General features: G+C 39.3%; 1 pseudogene; it reads left to right on the forward strand.

Annotated features, from left to right (window-relative positions):
- The window catches only part of LOC100354939 (NADH dehydrogenase [ubiquinone] flavoprotein 2, mitochondrial-like), a 150,329-nt pseudogene extending 135,576 nt beyond the window's left edge, over positions 1-14,753 (forward strand).
- The last annotated feature ends 5,131 nt before the right edge of the window (positions 14,754-19,884 follow it).

The raw sequence follows: 19,884 nt of genomic DNA on the forward strand, positions 1-19,884 counted from the left end.
AACTAACCCATAGACTCAATTTTTATGAAGTGTAATTTATCATTTTTTCTATTGTTGCTTTCATGTTTATTGCTGATACTTATTCAGCATAACAGTTGCATAAAGTAAGATTTTATATTCATTAAATTTAAGTTTTCATACAAATATACAAGGTAATTGTACCATTTGTTGAACACAATTTTTACACTGTAGAGGATGAAATGACTTACCTTTGGAATATCAAATAATTTAATTCATTAAATTAATGAAATAGAATTTTTATCATTCCAACATTACTGAAAACATTTTGGCATATCTCAGTACCAATATATAGTTAAAATTACCATAAAACTAATAGAAGGGATATTTCTGAAAATCAAAACTGAATGTTTAGTTCACAGTCATCTGGAATAGAGTTCTTTACATTTCAATTACATTAGGTTGATACATTATTAATACCTTTATTACTTTGGGTCTGTCAATTTTAAAGGTAATATTTACAGCTCCAATGATTATTACAAGTTTCTCTGTTTCTTCCTTTATCTTTGTAATATTTTACTACATATAGCACTATTATTACAACCACACATAGAAGTATCAACTCTATGCATTTTAGAAAAACATGTGGCACAAAATAATAGTAAAGTTAAATCTTTGAGATTTAAATAATTTAGTTTATGGCATTTTCTATTTTCCTCAAATTATTGCTTTTGGAGGTACAGTAGCAGGGAGTGGGATCAGAAGTGGAGTAGCCAGGAATCGAACAAGTGCCCGTTAGGGATGCTGGCACCACAGGAAGTAGCTTAAACTGCTATGTACCACCAGCGAATATTATTGCACTTTTTATCATTTTGATCTGAATTTGGGAAACCTTAAAGTTTATCATCAGTAATTTTCCATATTGTTCTTTAGGTTGTAGCTGACATGGAATGCTTCTCTCAGTTCATGTCATAACTCATAATCTCAGAACACATCTTGTTTTTCCCTGTGGATATGTGAGTCAAAAGCCAAACTACTATACAGTCCAATATGGTACAGGTTTTAATGTAACACTGGCAGTGGCCAATTTGACAAAAGACATGTGAATAATTTTACAGATCTATGTATATTCTTCGCATCTCCAGTTTCCTATTCATTCCTTACACAAAGCATTTTAGTTGCGTCTCTTGCCCTGAGCAGATTTAATTCTTGCCCTCAAGATCTCACTTCCCATTTACAAATTCTTTCAAAGTATTTTTCCTGCAACAAAATATAACATCTTCTTTAAAAAGAGGAATTCTACACTAGTTATGAAGATAACACATCTTCAACTTCATTAGAAATATATCATTCTTTATTGAATTCTTACCATAAGTAAGAAGATGGCTGAATTAAGCATTGTGGATGGTTTCTCATCACTGAAAAGCCACCACAAATCACACCAAACGCCGAAGTTAAAGGAAAAGTGGTAGTGGTATGTGTGTGGGAGGGAGGACCTGAAAAGCTGGGAACAGAGGATGAGAGAGGGTGACAAAGGGAGCCTATGCAGGAAAGCAGGTCTTTTTTAGCCTTTCAGGGAAAAGGATGTGGGAGCAGTGAATCCCGTTAGGGTGGGGTGAAGCTGATGATTGTGATTGGACCATGTGGTCACCTGACTTTCATTGTACAAGATGGCAACTGGGCTAGAACCTAAAATGGTACCTGAGGTTTAAGAAGACACCTCAGATAAGACAGCACTGGTTTTACGAACATTCTCCCCTTTTGTTTTTATAAAGCAAGTGTCCTGTAGGATCACATCAGCTCCAAGAGCCCAGGAGGTGTTGAGGGACCATGATCTATCTTCTACAGCTACTTCTTGCTGGCATGGAGCTATGAGCCACTCTCTACAGTTGGGATAACATCTCAATTCTTGATCTACTGGATGGGGAGCCAAGTATATCCCAGTAGATAGCATTTGGTTGACTGCCTTGTTGGTGAAGGCTTTAGTTGATTCCATTATCACCTCCTGTAAACACTTAGACAAGGTAGTACAAAAGACAGATAAGAGTAGCAGCCAATGGTCCTGGGAGTAGCATTAACGAAGTAGTGAGGGGACTCCATAGGGAGAAAGAGAGGAGAGGCTCTCTGTACCCTAGGGCAGACTGTTTAATAGATGTGTCAATTTGTTAGAGCTTTTTAACATTTTGTTCTACCTGGCCCAATTGATTAGCATAATGGCAACATTGTTTTCCCAGAAAAACACAAGTTCCTCCATTTTTAGCCCTTAGAAGGTCCAGAGCTCATCTATTTTGTAACACTACATCTGCCAGTGAGGTGATCTGATTTGGGAGGCTCCAGATAGCATCTGCTGAAGTTTCAATGGACTTGGTGACCTCCTCTCCTAGTTGTTGGAGTTGTTCTTGGAACTGGTTAATAGACTTAATAGACTGTGGCCTAGAGCAGTTCCTGAGACCACTTCCAAAGAGATGGTAGCTGCAAAGCTGATTCCAATCAAGACTGGGAGAAAGATTGCTCATCTCTTCTGGGAATAGTCTGTAAAAGGTACTCTGAGTAGTCATATAATGTATGATGGAGAGAAAAGAACACTAATACACACGGACCAGGTGTAAAACTGTTGGTCCAAGTGTATAGGGTATAATTACAGAGAAATGGATTTCCAGGTGGACTAGAAAGGGAAGTTGTGGAAGTGATGACTATATTGATGACACAAGGAATGTTATGTGGCAAAAGCTTGTTAGGTTGTTCTGTATGTTGGTAATTCAACATGTTGCACCTTGTCCTTCTGATTGTAGAAGATGACTGATGATTTTCTGAGGTTTAGGGGTACAGGAGTTTGTAGAAGCAGAAACATTAGTGAGTAGGATAGCCACGATGGGAGGTTCCCAAAGGGCTGTGCATATAAAGCATTGCTGTTGGTAAAGGGCTGAGGGTAAAGTAGAATTGGGTGGTTGATAAAGTAGGGTGAGAGACAGATTGATGAGTTATAGCCACGTTAAGGGAGGTTTGGACAGGTTAATTAGTTGGGACAGGTGTTTAGAGCACTCCTTTACTATATCAACCACCATATCTATGGGAGCTGACGGAAGCTGGGTGTAGGCCCTGATAACGTTGATGGTTCTGTTGAGATCTTGCATGTTAGAAACTCTATATACAGTGATGAATCCCTCATTCCATCTTGCCAATCCTGAAGGTAGGGGTCAGTTACAGTGAAGGCTAAAAGGGGTTTGACTCAGTGGTCTTCGTCTACCTGTGGCCTCCAAGCTAGAATGTTTTTACCTTGGGGCATGATCTTAGGGAGTTGTTTTCCCAGGAGGCCATAACTCTGGTTGGTATAGTAATATTTACAGGACCATGATGAGCACCCTTTCCAGTAAGCATCGTTACATGACCATGTGTTGTCCTTAGTTAGGCAGAGATAAAATGGATTTGCTCTAAATTGAGATAAACAATATCTAGCCAAGTGAACACAATTACCTGAGCAGGCCTGAGCAAAATCGAAGTACAGAGTAATAGGGCCTGCACAGCCCATGATGGGGCAGAAGGCAGTGTTAAATAATTTAGCAGGAGTGGAAGTGATGTAAATTTGAAATTGCCATGCATACTGTGAATGCAGGACAGGCACAAAAGGGCAGAAGAGATGAGATTATTGGAAAGTCATCATGCTGTATGGCAGAGGGAGGGAGACAGTAAGAGGAGGTATGGAAAACTGTAGATCTCGAAGGGAGTGAAGTCTGAGGAGGTTCCATGGAGGTGCAAATCTTTAATATCCAAAAGGAGCTGGGAAGGGTGGATGGACAAGGAGTGTGTTTGATATTCCTCCCACAGAAGTTATAGGAAGAGTTGGTAGCCGTATAAGAGAGGATCAGTACTTATCAGGTGTTGGAAATGGCAGGTGACTGGTGGTCACCATTTCTTAGAGGCGGGTTCATTAAACACAGAAGGGTCTGAGTTTTCAGGCACCGTTGGTAGTGGGACTTTAGTCTGGGTAAACTTGGCTGTTAATGGCCCTGTGGGAGCAACTGTATAACGAAGGGAGAGGGAACACTTAAGGTGGGAGAAGCGGATCTTTACTGCTGTAGGAGTAGTGAGAGTAACCCAGTAAGGTCTGGTCCATTTAGTTTGTAGTTTAATGGGAGTAGGGAACAAGGGGGGTGTGAAGAGGGCAGGAAGACCTCGTCTCCCACCATAATGGGAGGGAAGCTGTCTGAGGTGGTTGAACCAGGAACTGGGCAATAGGTATCTACATATTTCCATCTGTTCCGAGATATCTGAGGAGAGACAAGAGCAGATGGGGCAGCAAGATTGGAGATTGGGAGTATATAGTTGCAGGAACCAAGGGACATCTGTACCCCAATTCAAAAGGCAAAATATTGAGAGGATTTTTTGGAAGGACCCTCATGAGGAGCAGGGCCAATGGGAGTTGTTTAATCCAGTCCAAGTGAAGCTCAAGGGAGAGTTTGGTCAGAGCACTTTTTAGTGTATGATTTGTCTTTTCTACTCTTTCTGAGGATTGAGGGTGGTAAGGGATGTAGAAATGCCAGGGGATGTTAAGCCCCTTGGTAAGTAGTTGAGTTACCTGGGATGTAAATTCGGGACCATTGTCTGACTGGAGAGAGCCAGGAACCCTGAAGCGGGGAATAATCTCCTGAAGCAGGATGTTGGAAACTGTTAGTGCCCATTTGTTAGTAGTCAGAAAGGCCTCGACCCAGCAGAGAAGGTATCTACCAGTACCAAGAGATATTGAAAGCGCAGTACTCTGGGCATATGAGTGAAGTCAACCTGCCAGTCAGAGGCTGGCAGGTGTCCTCTGGCTTGATGGGAGGGAAGAGTGGAGGATGGAGGGTAGAGTTAAGGTTCATTTTTGACATATAGAACAAGAAGAGGTGAGTTGTTGAAGATATTTGGTATCTTCTGGTGAGAGAGGATGAGACTGTTTGACAAATGATAATAGAGAAGAAATGTTTAGATGAAACAAATGGTGGGGATAGAATAAGATAACCTAGTAGAGGGCTACTGAGATTGCTGGCCTTGAGGGTAGTTTGTCAGTATAGCAGATGGAGGGGAGGACGAGCTAGAGGAAGAGGAAGACAGTGCCGCCTGGCGGGGTGCCTGGTTTGCACTGTTATTACCAGCTGTGATGGCAGAGTTATCAGTCCGATGAGCCTTACAGTAGACAAGTTCAGTTTGTGTTGGAAGACGGGCTGCTTCTAAGAGAGGGGTTATGAAGGTAGCACTGGAGATGGCTGTCCCTTTAGTAGTAAGAAGGCTCCTTTCTTTCCAGATTACCAAGTGGAATAGGAGGATAGTGCTGGTTTTACTAACAATCACCAGAATAACAATTCGCCTGAGCACAGGTGCAATGCTGGTTTCCAAGGTTCTCCCTTCTCAATTACAAATTATTTAGGCCAGAAAAGGCTATTTGGCTCACATTAGCACAATCCCAAGAGGTAGTCTTCCTTTCATATTGATGGAGCTTTTTCCTTACTAGTAATAGTAGGCATGCAATAAACTATTTCATATCCTAAAAGCTTTAACTTAAATATTCAACCCAGAGCTTAATTCATCTTTACAGTGTAGACAAAAGACACAATGAATGATGATACCACATACACTTAATGCACTGACAAATGTTATTTTATCCATGATGATTCTTCTGTAAAAATGTATCTTCTCTGACATTGTTATGTGTCAGTTGAGTTACTTGCCATTTCCAAACTCAGGTATTTCTGAGTTCATTTGTTTATCACAGCTCAAACGATGTCACACAATTTTTTAAAATTTTCTTTCCATAAAATCCTAATCCTACGCATTTTTTCAACAACTCCAGAGTTATTGTGGAGCTATTTTATTTTGTTGACTCTAAATTATCACTAGCCTTTAATTCTGGTGATATAAGTTGTTGTATGCTTTTGGTGTGAGAAAACAAGTTTCCAAAGGGACTAATTGTCTTAAAGAAGTATTTTCCATATTAACAGTTACAAAAGTAATTTTATCTGGTCCTCAAAACTCACTTTTTCTTGAAGCTTACTACTTAGATCATTACATGTCTTGCTTTTGATGGTAAACTGTGTAGATTTTTTTTTAAAAAATAAACTAACAAATAAGCAAATAGTCTCCCTATCTTTCTATCTTTATGCTTTTTCATATGAAATGTGTTCTGTGTCCATCCAGCTGCGCTGGCTGAAAGTCAGGGCTGTGAGTCATTGCCTGATGGGCTCCACACACGAACAGGAACTAACAAAGAAAAACAGAAGATACTGTTCTTGGATTTTGCTTACAGATGAACATTAGGGAAGGGAAGTAATTGTGTGGTTTTCAATGAAGAATGTTTAGTTGTGTTTCTTTCTATTTGTTAGTGATATTAATATTTTCCATTTGTTTTAAGATATCAAAGGAATGGAACCATGATAAGAGAAGTGGTCCACAGAGATATCTCTTGATTGTATTTCAGCTAGGAAATTCCTTGATATTATCAGTAAAAATGTCATGGAAGCAAAACATCAGGAATGAATGGCAGACTGATTATGAATTTCTCAAATCCATAAAATCTTACAGTGACCAACCATTGACAATAAAGGGGCTTATCTAATTCTGTCCTTTTATCTCTATCTGAAAGTTGATTAAAAATATAGGATCTAAGACCCTTAGGAGTCTTATAAATTATGCTTAGAAATATTTTGGAATATTACTCCTAATTTTTATAGATAAGATAACCAACTTCCAGCAATCTTAAGGGATGTACCAATCCATACACAGATAAATTTCATCTGAATCAAGGCTAGCCTTCAGTCTCATGACCTCCTTTTGACTTCCAGTATATTCCTCCCATTATTTTCTCTTCTCCTGCTCTAATAATAATAAAATTTAAGATACAAAACCTCCTCAGTGAATCGTGGGTGGCTAGTGTTTAGTTAATGCCACATTGTCGATAATTAACTAAAATTATTATTTGAGGCATGCCATCGACTTGCTCTTGAGTTGACGATGGGTTAAACACAAGCATTAAATAATATTGATGGAATCCAGAAGGTTCAAATTAAAGAACAGTTGTGTTTCTCACTGCCAATCAGAAGAGAAGCAGATACACAAACACATTCTCATGCCTCATGGATGAGAAAGTTTTAATAAAGCCAGTTGGCTGAAACAATACTTTTTCTCTCCCTTTCCCTAAGGAGGAGAAGGGTGAGAAAGAGTCCAAGTGCAAAAGTGAATCTAAGGATGAAGATATGCCACGTAGCCACTCAGGAAGAAAAAAAAAAAAAACTCATTACAGATCTTTCAGAAGAGTAATAAGGGCACACACCCTATTTTCTAAAAGTTCAATAAATCTAATTATTTCTGCAATCATCTCCAAACTGTAAGTCATACTTCTCTCTGCTTTTTGTCCCCTGTAATTTTAATGGCTTCTTTCAATATACATGTATCTCATTTGAACAATAAAGCCCATGATTGTCTTAAAAACAGAGAAATGCAACTCTGCCTTTCATAACGTGAACAAGACTGCCTGGTCTAAAGTTGGTACTGTGTGAAGAATGGGGACACAGGATCACAATGAGGGCTATGTTGTTATATAATCACATATTTACAGGATGCAAACTTTGTGTATCAATCAGTATAAATCATTATAGAGTTCTTGGTGAACTTGATGTTCCTGTTAAGTGGCTAGGGCCCAAAAGCTTGGTGCAAGCCCCATTTTCCCAGGCATGTTGTGAACAGTAAAATGCCTGTCCTTTATCTTGTGGGCTCAGACAGTTAAGGATTGTATAAATATTGTTGACCACGTGGTGACTGTTATTTTTGACTTGCTTTGTAGGATCCAAATGCTAACTCCATTTGCTGAAGCCTCCTCTGGTGAAGTTCTGGAAAGTTTCAAGAAACAGTGATGAACTCCCTTAGGAATGCAGTTTCACAAAACCATCACGAAACAACAAACCTACGGGAGCTGGGAAAGTGCTGTGAAGTGTCATCTCAATGCCCATCCAAAAGGAGGAAAGGAGAGTGGATATTATAGCCTTGCCTTTTGTCCTCCTTTTCTCCAATCGGAGAGCCTGCCTCATGGTCTGAGAGGGTGGATACAGCATTCCTGGGAGAAACTGAAAGAGATGAGAAGGAAAACCATAAGGATTTGAGGCAGCAGGGGAAGGCAAGAGGATTCTGGAGTTGAAATTAGCCTGTTATGATTGCAGTTGTTTAATCTGGGGTGGTAGGAATTGCATTTGGATCGATAAAGAACTTTGGGTTGGGGACTCGGGAAGGTGAGGTAGGGCACGAAAATGGAAATACGTATATCACTGCCGAGGAAGTATTACCAACTCTTGGCTCAATTACTAAAGACTGGGAAAGGCTGGCACCATGGCTCACTTGGTTAATCCTCCGCCTGTGGCGCTGGCATCCCACATGGGCTCTGGGTTCTAGTCCTGGTTGCTCTTCTTTCAGTCCAGCTCTCTGCTGTGGCCTGGGAAGGCAGTGGAGGATGGCCCAAGTGCTTGAGCCCTGCATCCACATGGGAGACCAGGAGGAAGCACCTGGCTCCTGGCTTCGGATTGGCGCAGCACGCTGGCTGTGGCAACCATTTAAGGGTTGAACCAATGGAAGGAAGACCTTTCTCTGTCTCTCTGTCTCACTGTCTAACTCAATCTGAAAAAAAAAAAAAAAAAAAAAAAAAAAAAAAAAAAAAAAAGACTGGGAAGCCTGCAGGTATGTTCATGTCCAACGGCAGTCCGCAGAAAATTCAAATCCTCTTTTCATCCCATTTTCCAAAAATGTGTTGAAGCCTGCTTGCATTAGTCAGCTAAGTTGGTAAAGACACAAGTGATCATGGATCTCAATTCAATGTGAAGTTCCCTTGTGTCATATTTTGCTATCTTCTCCCAGGCAGGGCAGTCGGTCTCTTCCAAATGTGTCACTTTTATTTCAGATCATTTGTTTGCTACTGTTCTTTCCCAGAGAAAAGGATTATCATTTCTTAGAAATGATATTCCTCCTGGATAGAAAGGTAGACAGGAGGCCAGTGTTGAAGTGTAGTGGGTAAAGCTGTCCCCTTCAGGGCCAGCATCCAATATGGGCACTGGGTCAAGTCCTGGTTGCCCCACTTCCTTTCCAGCTCTCTGCTATGGCCTGGGATAGCAGTAGAAGATGGTCCAAGTCCTTGGCCCCTGCACCCACGTGGGAGACCTGGAAGAAGCTCTTAGCTCCTGGCTTCCGATCAGCACAGCTCTGGCCGTTACAGCCATCTTGGGGAGTGAACCGACAGATGAAAGATTCCTCTCTCTCTCTCTCTCTCTCTCTCTCTCTGCCTCTCCTTCCCTCTGTGTGTAACTCTGACTTTCAAATAAATAAATAAACCTTTAAAAAAAAAAGAAAGGTAGACAGACTATGCCAACAGAGAAATGCAAAACCCTGTGGGAAAAAAAAAAAGATAGAACAATGTTATTTTTTTAAAGAAAGCACTCTCTAATTCCTTTCATCTTATGTAGTGAGAAAATTTACTTCTGAGGTAAACTGCTCTCTTATTTAGGAAAGCCTCTTTAATCAAGTTTCCATTATAAGAAGTGAAGCTGCTACAAAGGCAAAGTTAAGAATCTATAAAAGCTCCCTTTGTAATGAAGTAAAAGGTGCTAACCTTTGAGAGAGGCAGGCTTCTTTTTATTTCTTCGCTTTGCATTGGTAAACATCAAGTTTCCTATTTAACAACATGATCTCTGAAAACATGGCTTATAAAAACATACTTTGTCCGGGGCCAGCACCGTGCCTCACTTGGTTAATCCTCTGCCTGAGACGCCAGCATCACATATAGGTGCCGGGTTCCAGTCCCAGTTGCTCCTCTTCCAGTCCAGCTCTCTGCTGACAGGGAAGGCAGTGGAAGATCCCTAAGTGCTTGGGCCCTGCACCAGTGTGGGAGACCAGGAGGAAGCACCTGGCTCCTGGTTTCGGATCAGCGCAGTGCACCAGCCACAACACACCGGCCGTAGCGGCCATTTGGGGGGTGAACCAATGGAAGGAAGACCTTTCTGTCTGTCTGTCTGTCTGTCTGTCTCTCTCTCTCTCTCTAACTCTATCTGTCAAATAAATTAAAAAAAAAAAACATACTTTGTCCAAATAAACCTCTTGACCCCAAAGTATCATGATATAGGAAAATACAATAGATTTTGTAAGTAATTTAATAAATAATTTAAGATAATGCAATAAGTGATATACCAAGAATAACATTGCAATAAAATCCTGTGCTCATAAAAATTAATTATGGAGCTAAGCATGGTTGTAATTTAATGGAGAGAAGGGAGCAGCAAATCATGTCATGATAGGGTGGGAAATGGGGTTCCTAGAGTGGAGCTGTGTGAACTATAAGTGAGACTTGCTGAGTTATATGGTCTTTCTCTGCAATCCCTAAGGCGTGTTATTTCTTGCCTCACATGGGGTAGTAATAATAGCATCTGGAAGGTTCATTTTCATTATGTCTATAAACAAAAAGTATAATGTGCTCCTTTCTTACTATTTCCAAGGTTTGGCAAACTCAAATTCCTTCTACTTTTGCTTGAAGCTAAAACAAGAGGCAGAAAAACAAAGGCGTCATATACGTAGCAAGAAATGATGTAATGCTGTCTAGCACTCATTTTACTATGCAAAAGAATTATTAATTAAGGGCTATTCTTAACAAGGCATAATTCCCACTTTTAGGTTTTATTGCATAGTGAAGAGCTTTCTTTCGAGTTAGATGAACTTAGGCAAGAAGATGTGGGTAGAACAGATGTGGTCCAGTTCTGGAGACTGGTCTTATTTTTCAGAGTGCCCTCTGGATTTTCCTGCTCCATTGGCTTTGGCCTGGTCCTGGCCCTGCTCCGGTTTGCTCAGTTGCCTGTGCACGCATTCATCAGGTGAGACGCTATCGTGTCAGCACCGTGCCTCTCAGCTGCCACAGGAATCTAAGAGACAGGGAGCATGAGGATGCTTTCCAAAGTTTATCAAAATGAAAATAAGAGATAAGTTAATTGGGGAGTAAAAACTTTGGAAATCCATGCACAAGTAGGATTTCCAAATGTTCATGGAAAATGTATATTATGAAAAAACTGGTCATGTATTTCAAACTGTTTTGCATCAAGTAAATATATTCATTTTTCCATGAGTATTTTGAAGTACCCTCCCATGTAACAAAGTACTACAAAAACAAAAGCTGAGGAATAAAATTAAATTAAGTTGTAATTATTTTTTGCAGCAATACTGATGCATCAAAGGTGAATCAGTCTACACACACACACACACACACACCCTTCCTCTGTCTGCTTATTTTGAAAAATAACATATGTCCATAATAAGCACTTGTTAATTGTTGTGATGGGCGCTGTATGAATGTAAGTAGTACTAGTGTTTTATTTTTGTTAGGTACTATCTGATCCAATCTCTCATTCAATAAAGTTTTTATTTCCACAACTCAACTTATAGAAGTCATCTATCCAATCTTTTCAAAATACTTTCTTGTTGAAATTTTACTGCACAATTTGCTGTGTCCAATCACACTCTTCACTTCTGCCCTCTGACGCTAGATGGAATTGAATTATTTATTCATTTATATTTTTTAAAAAATTTTATTTTATTTATTTGAAAGACAGAGTTACAGAGAGAGGTAGAGAAAGAGAGAGAGGTCTTCCATCCTCTGGTTCCCTTCCCAGATGGCCCCAACGGAACTGTGCAGATCCGAAGCCAGGAGCCAGGAGACTCTTCCAGGTCTCCCATGTGGGTGCAGGGGCCCAAGTCCTTGGACCATCTTCCACTGCTATCCCAGGCCATAACAGAGAGCAGGATTGGAAGAGGAGTATCCGGGACTAGAACTAGCCCTACATAGGATGCCAGCACTTTAGGCCAGGGCTTTAACTTGCTGCACCACAGCGCTGGCCCCTATTCATTTATCTTAAGACATCCCCACCCACATTGTTCCTTCAGCACCAAGAGTATGCTTGATGTTGAGCTGAGTGCTAGGATTACAAGAAATAAAACAGACGTGACCAATATGGGGCTTACGAGTTAGTAGTCAGAAAAAAAATAAGTATTATAGTTACTAGCACAGAGTATATTTAAAGATAGGAATGGACTATTATTACAAAACAGGTCTCAGAACAGATACTGATTAAATTGCATCTTGAAAGATAATGTAGATTTCTTCAGGTATGACAGTCAAAAGTGAAAACTGGGAAAAAGCAATGAGGACAAAACCTGGCAGAGAGTATAAATATGAAGAACTCAGACTGGTGTGACAAAATCGTTTGTCCTAACTGGTGTCAGAGTGAGGATAGAGGCAACTGGCACAGACGGGCAGGGGATTTGATGGGAATCCTTATCCCAAGGGAATGTATAAGTCGTGCTGCAAGTTTGGACACGTTTTCCTAAAGCAATAGGGATTGGGGACTGATTTTAAGCAGGAGGGTTTTGTGTTCACACTTCAAAATATCACTGGGTTGTCGTGTAAAACAGAGGGAACACCAAGTCATGGAAGCATTTACTGCTTGGAAATGGCCAGAGTGAGTCTGACGTCTCACTCATTGTGACAATGACCTCTGTTGTTCATAACGTGATTGCAAATGCCACGTTGGCTGTGATGATTTTGTAAGAAAATCAGTTACACTGTTCATTGATAGTGATGCAATGGGCAGCAGAAAACCTCAGTGTTTTTCACGATTTAAAAACAGTTGAGTTTAACAGACTAACTCCTTAGCTATATATACGGTAACATTATCTCTTAATTTTAGTCTATTGTCTTCACAATCAAGATCCATTTTTCTTTGATTTGATCAGATTCAAACATTTTTAAATTTTTCAGTGTAATTTAAACTAACACATCACTTTAAATTATCATTACTTTATTGTTAATTCAGTTTCATTAACTTTTTGCAGAAAAAGAAACTGGGTGAGAGATGCCATTATTGCCCAAATTCATAAAGCACAATGTGACAAAGAAAAGAAAGACTGGAATCCAGGCCTTCTGATGCAAGTCCAGTGTGTCTTTAGCTATGCAACAGCTTTCCCTGGGTATGCATTCCTCCATTGTTAAATTATTCAACCAGAATAGCTAATTTTCATACTGTCAGCCAAAAGGAATTGAGTTTGAAAATGCGTAAGTGTAGACTAGAGGGAATTAACAACTCATTCATTTTCTTGTGGAAAATTGCTTTCATTTTCAAACAGAATGAACTAATCTTTTTCTCACCCCACAGGCAAACATTAATTTCTTAGTAAAATTTGAATAGTCTCAGATGAAAGGGAAAAAAATTAAGATGAAAAAAGGAAAGAGCATTAGAAATATAATACTGGCCGAACCCAGCCCAAGGCTGCTTCCATTACTTTACTGATTCAAAATAAACGTGCTCCAGACCCAAAATATGTAGAGAACAAATAAATTTGGGTTCAAATACCCATACCAAAGGCTTTCAAATTATGTTATTTGTGCTTAAAAGCATATTTGAAAAATATTATTATTAGAAGTGATATCTTTTATAGGTTTCTAATTCTGTACAAGATGGCTTTATGTCAATATAATGTGTGACTAAAGTGATATATTGACCAGCTCTCATTTGGACCCCTGACATCCAGTGGTTTGTCATTAAAACTGTAAGAGCAGCAGCACAGGAAAAGTTATACGGTTGTTGTTTTCTCTTGGCTACCCCAGTGATATCACACTCACACCCAGATTGTGCCCATCCTCCCAACAAGACAAAGGCTGTTACGAGTGGCTTCAGAGTCCCACAGATGATTAGAGATATCTCCTAGCAGGACAGCAGTCTCTTCCTCAAGGAGGTCAACTTCATGCAGCAAAAATGGATGGCAGCAAAACATGTTTCTGAGAGAGTTTGATCTTGGTATTTCAGAAAGTCTTGAGGTAACATTACATGGTTAAAGTGAGAATATTTTCTAATTCTTTATAATTACTTCATAATTTGGGCTTGTTTCCTTTTGTTATTTAAACCAAGGCAGGGAAAAACCTTAATTTTTTCAGTGCTTAAGTCTTAAAATCCTCTTTCTGGCTTTATGTCTTTCACTTGTTCTTTTTTTTTTTTTTTTTTTTTTTTGTAATGTTATTCGAGTTATTTTTAAACAGTGACTAGATTTCATTGCCATTTAAAATCACAAAGGGCATTCAAATCTAAAATTACTTACAGCTTCTGACAAAATAATGCCTATAATCTGTGCTAAACCTTTTCCTATTTACAATTTTGTGAGCACCCTGTTAGAAATGTCTTTTAAATTTGCCACTGCCTTTACTCTTCTGTTCTTCATTGGCCTAATGATGATTGACAAGTGGTGCCACGAGGGTCTATGCTGGTGAATTTCTTGATTTTTCCAGGTACTAGTGGCCACCACACTCCATGCTTCCAGACCCCTATTTTTCATTCTCAAGGCTGACATTGACTGGCCCAAGTCTTCTCACACCTCTCCCACTTCCCCTGCTTTTAATTCCATCTTCCATTTATAAAGGACTCTTGTGCTTCCCCTCATCTCACCTGCTAATCCGGAATAGTTCCCTCATTTAAAGTTAGATACGCAACCTGCATTCCATCACTATTTTAGTTCCTTTTGCCATGTAACCTAACAAATTCACGCATTTCAAGGGATCAAGGCCTGGGCATCTTAAGAGGCAGAATAGTGACATCCCAAGAGATGAACATTGAAAATTAATCGAAAAGAGTCATATTGCATTATTGCAACTTTATGATGAATCCAGAATACAGTATTCTGTAGAATCAGAAAACGAATCACAGATTGCTGGGGAGCGGAAGAATGTCCGAGAAATGACTGCTGATGAGTAAGGGGTTTCTTTTTGAGTTTATGAAAATGTTCTAAAATTGATTGTGGTGGAGGTAATACTGCCCTGTATATGGTAAAAACCACTAAATCACACACTTTAGATGGATGAATTAAATATTATATATGTCTGAAGACTATTGTATCTATAAGCAAAATATCTAATAAAATTATAGCTATACATAAAACTATATAAACATTTGTCTTATCTTCCTCAGTTTACAAACAATTGAATGATTACAGTCCCATTGTCACACTTTACAACCAAGAGATGGATATAAAGCATACACCAGGAAGCAGCAGCAACAGTATCTGCTTATTTTTAAAAATAAACTTGAAATAGTGAAATAATTTTATATTTGCATACAATCATATGAAATAAAACTAATACAGAGCAATTTCCGTGTGCCTAGTTTACTGCAACAGAAATGTACTGCAGAACTATAGGACAAGTCCTGGCCAGGGTGTCGAAGGCAACACAGTTAAGACAGAGTCAAGATTTGTTCATGATGTTTTCTTAAGACTGTTATCCAACTGGTGTTTAAAGGATCTGGTCTGCAGTGATATGGCCTGTTTTAGTCCTGACATTAGCAACATTTCTTTTATTATTATTTCTCTGTCAGTCTTGTTTGGAGTTTGATGGTTTTATTAATATGTTTTAAGAATTTTTTTTTTGTTTCATCAGTTTTCTTTTTTGGCCTTCTATATCATGAAGTTTGTTCTTATCCTTGCTATCTCTTTGTTCTACTTGCTTTAGGCTTATTTTGGTCTTATTTTCCTAGATTCTAGATCTTGGATTATGGATTTCTAACTTCTTTCCTACTGTAATTTTTTTTAGATTTAGGTATTTTATTCCTACCGTTTCAGCTGAAACCCAACATTTTTGACATATTTTGATATTCACTTAGTTCATTGTGTTTATTTCCCTTGATAGTTCCTCTTTGAGCCATGAGTTATTTCATAGTGTATTGCTTAGTTTTTAAATGTCAGAAGATGTTTCTGTTATCTTCTAGTGATTTATTTTTGCTTGATTCTATTGTTTGGAGACATGCCATATAATTTCAATTTTTAAAAATTGGTTGATTTGTTTTCTGGAGAAGGATACTATCTCTTTTGGTATTTGTTCCATGAGTACTTGAAACAAAAAGATGTATTCTGCTATTTTTTATTAAAGTAGTCTGTAAATTCTGATTAGTCTGTTTGATAATGCTGTCATTGAATTTTACTATATCATTTATGACTTTTTGTTTAAATGATCCATCAGTTGTTGAGAGAAGGATATTGGAGTATCCAACAATAATGACTATGGATTTGTCTATTTCTCCTTTCAGGGATATAGGTTTTTGCTTCATGCATTATGAAATTTTGTTGAATGGTACAAAAACATTTAGGATCACTCTGTCTTTTGGTAGATCAAACACTTTACCATTCTACAGTTCCCTTCTGTATCTGGTACTTTACTTTGAATTCTGTTTTATTTTGTATTATTATAATCCTTCCTCATTTCTTTCAATCAATGTTTGCATGTTATTCCTTTAATCTAGCCTTCTTCTTCAGTCTGACATTATCATTATTTGCAGTTAGTTTCTTGTAGGTAATATGTATTTGAATCATATATTATAACTCACTCCGTGGACCTGTTTTTTTTATTTTGGAGAGTGTCATTTTGTGTAGCTTTTTCATGGTTGCTCTGGTTAGTACTAAACACATACACTAAATATGACATTCCACAGTGGTCATTTTACTAGTTAGAGTAATGCAGACACCTCATAATCCTCTATGTTTCTTTACCTCCCCATTTTTAATATGGTTATTATTATTTTTTTTTGACAGGCAGAGTTAGACAGTGAGAGAGGGAGAGACAAAGAGAAAGGTCTTCCTTTTTCTGTTGGTTCACCCCCCAAGTGGCTGCTACAGCTGTTGTGTTGCGGCCGGCGCACTGCGCCGATCAGAAGCCAGGAACCAGGTGCTTCTCCTCGTCTCCCATGCGGGTGCAGGGCCCAAGGACCTGGGCCATCCTCCACTGCCTCCCCGGGCCACAGCAGAGAGCTGGACTGGAAGAGGAGCAATTGGGACAGAACCGGCGCCCCAACCAGGACTAGAACCCAGGGTGCTGGTGCTACAGGAGGATTAGCCTAGTAAGCTGCGGCGCCAGCAATATGGTTATCTTAAAATTTTCCTCTGTATATGTTTATAGTTACACAGGACAATATTATGATTTTGGCTTCCGTTGTCAAGTATCATTCAGAAAACTCAAGAGAAGAGTAGAGTTTATTATATTTAGCCATGTCTTCCTATTTAAAAGTCAAGTATCTCTGTAAGACAAAGCATAGTTTTCTTCAGAATTGTAGGAGTTTGTGCTGTAACAGTGCTATGGATTTTACAGAAAGTCCATTCAGCATCCTGAGATGCGGCAGACATATAAAATATCATTATATCTGCCATATCTACAACACAAGTGGAGGGAAATATCTATAGCAGCCTTGATTGCTACAATTTCTTCTGCTCCTCTAAGTATAATTTGAAATAGTAATACTAGGTCTCAACAAAAGAAAAGTGTTCCCGAATGTAATGAAGATTCCCTTCAATGTCCACAGAAACGTGCCTAGAGATGGACCTCTCTCAGTGGTAAGCAAAGGACAGTAACTTGTCTTTACCTCACAAAGGATCAGTCAGGCACGCTTTGACACCCAAAATGTTACCCCATTTAGTGAACTCATGAATTTTCATTGACTTTATATCCCAGACATTGTCATGTCTTACCAAGGTATCCAAAGTACTTTCTAAATCCTGCCTGCCAGGTGCAGTTAGCATAATGTGATTAGTACACCAGACAAATAAGGTATTTTAAGTCATATTAAAAGGATTGACAATACTGCAGACTATGTAGCAACAGACTATGAGACTGCTAGTTGGGGACCACAAAAGTGCACTTGCAGACTATCTTTCCCACAGAAGAACAAATTGGTTCTGATTCTATTTGTTGGCAAGAGTTTTTTGCAGTTCCTTTCAGGAGTTAGTATTGTTTCTGGTTTAAAATCTTTGTCAGTCCAGGAATAGTTGGATTAGTATTGGTCACAGGTGGTTGTGCCATTACAGGGGATTCCAACTGATCTTTCCCATCCAAATAACTCTTACTTCATGAATCAGAAAACCAACGTAAGTGTTCTGCCTGATACTATTCAAGTCTGTCTCATTTAAATAATCTGGGACTGAGGAACTCACTACAGGATGGTTAAAGAGCACACTGAACTCATAGTATATCACTTTGCATTCACAAATTTGCATGCCAAACAGAGAACTTGGAATCAGGATCTCAAAAAATATGGGTGGGGTTTGGTGCAGTGGCGTAGCGGGTAAAGCCACTGCCTGCAGTGCCAGCAACCATATAAGTGGTGGTTTGAAACCTGGCTGCTCCGCTTCTGATCCAGCCCTCTGCTACGGCCTGGGAAAGCAGTAGAAGATGGCTCAAGTCCTTGGGCACCTGCATCCACGTGGGAGACTTGGAAGAAGATTCTGGCTCCTGGCTTTGGGTCAGCCCAGCTCCGGCTGTTGTGGCCATTTGGAATGAACCAGTGAATGGAAGACTTCTCTCTCTCTCTGTAACTCTGCCTTTTAAATAAATAAATAATTGTTTAAAAAAATGGGTGTTATTTTTTCTTCTAGTAAATTGCCACAACCCCTTTTAAGGAAGCACCATTGGAATTATTATCAATTGGAAACTGAGGTCTTAGTTCAAACACTGAGTGGGTGTACCGTCTCCTGTAATCAAGGGTCATTGGGTCTGAGAAATGAAAAGTCATCCTACCATAAAGACTTTCAAATGATATTCCTTCTGCATGTAGTATATCTTTTCTTACTCAGAGTTCCCTTTTCCTAGATAACTCATTGGAGGAGACTTTTTGGTGCCCTTAGCTTGAAGCCATGGATATCTAATTCTTCATAGAACCTAATCATATCTTTATTGTATATCAAACTATATATATGTGTGTGTGTGTATGTATGCCAGTCTGATTAATTTCTTTACTACTAGCCTATGAGCATATAAAGATTGTATTTATATAGAGTTTAGGTTTTTTCTTTTTTCTTTTTTCTTTTTTTTTTTTTTTTGACAGGCAGAGTGGACAGTGAGAGAGAGAGACAGAGAGAAAGGTCTTCCTTTGCCGTTGGTTCACCCTCCAATGGCCGCCGCGGCCGGCGTGCTGCGGCCGGCGCACCGCGCTGATCCGATGGCAGGAGCCAGGAGCCAGGTGCTTTTCCTGGTCTCCCATGGGGTGCAGGGCCCAAGCACCTGGGCCATCCTCTACTGCACTCCCTGGCCACAGCAGAGAGCTGGCCTGGAAGAGGGGCAACCGGGACAGAATCCGGCGCCCCAACCGGGACTAGAACCCGGTGTGCCGGCGCAGCTAGGTGGAGGATTAGCCTAGTGAGCCGCGGCGCCAGCCAGGTTTTTTCTTTTTTTTTATGAGACTGTAAGCCTAAAAAAATTTTTGCTTATTTTTATGCTAGCTTGGTTAATGTCTTTCCTTTCCACTAGACTGTAAGCTCCATGGAGCAATTATTTCATCACATCAGGAATTTTGTTAGTGTCTAGGAAGTTTTCATGGAGGAACATACAAATGACCTAATACTGAAAATAAGAAAAATTACACAATGCTAAATCTAGCAGAAAGCATAATCAAGGATGTGAATATCTTAAAATCAGTCTTGCTCATTCTTTGGTCCCCTCCCAACATGATTGTGGCACTTAGACCAGTCAGCTCTCTTCCAGCCTCCTCCCACTGCTACCTCTCACCCATATCTCAGCTAGAAGAAAATCTTGACTGTTATTACCACAAAGGAACTATACATGTTTTAAGTTATGGTTATGCTCAGTACTCTGACTTGGTTATTATATAATTAACATGGATTGAAACATCACCCTGTATCCCATATAATATAAGATTATTATGTGTTAATTACAACTAAAATAGGAACCAATTCAATTTTAGGTATAATAGTGAGAGAGATCTCAAAGCCATTTTTTGTTAATTTTAAAAGACGCTGAATTGTAGTGATGATAATTGACATTTTAAAAATAGACAAACTTTACCCCAAGAATATGCCTCAGCTAAGTGAAATAAAAGGAGTGACAAG

This window comes from Oryctolagus cuniculus, chromosome 3 (genome assembly GCF_051225735.1).
Source record: "Oryctolagus cuniculus isolate XC-2025 breed Fujian yellow rabbit chromosome 3, ASM5122573v1, whole genome shotgun sequence".
In the NCBI taxonomy this organism is placed as follows: domain Eukaryota; kingdom Metazoa; phylum Chordata; class Mammalia; order Lagomorpha; family Leporidae; genus Oryctolagus; species Oryctolagus cuniculus.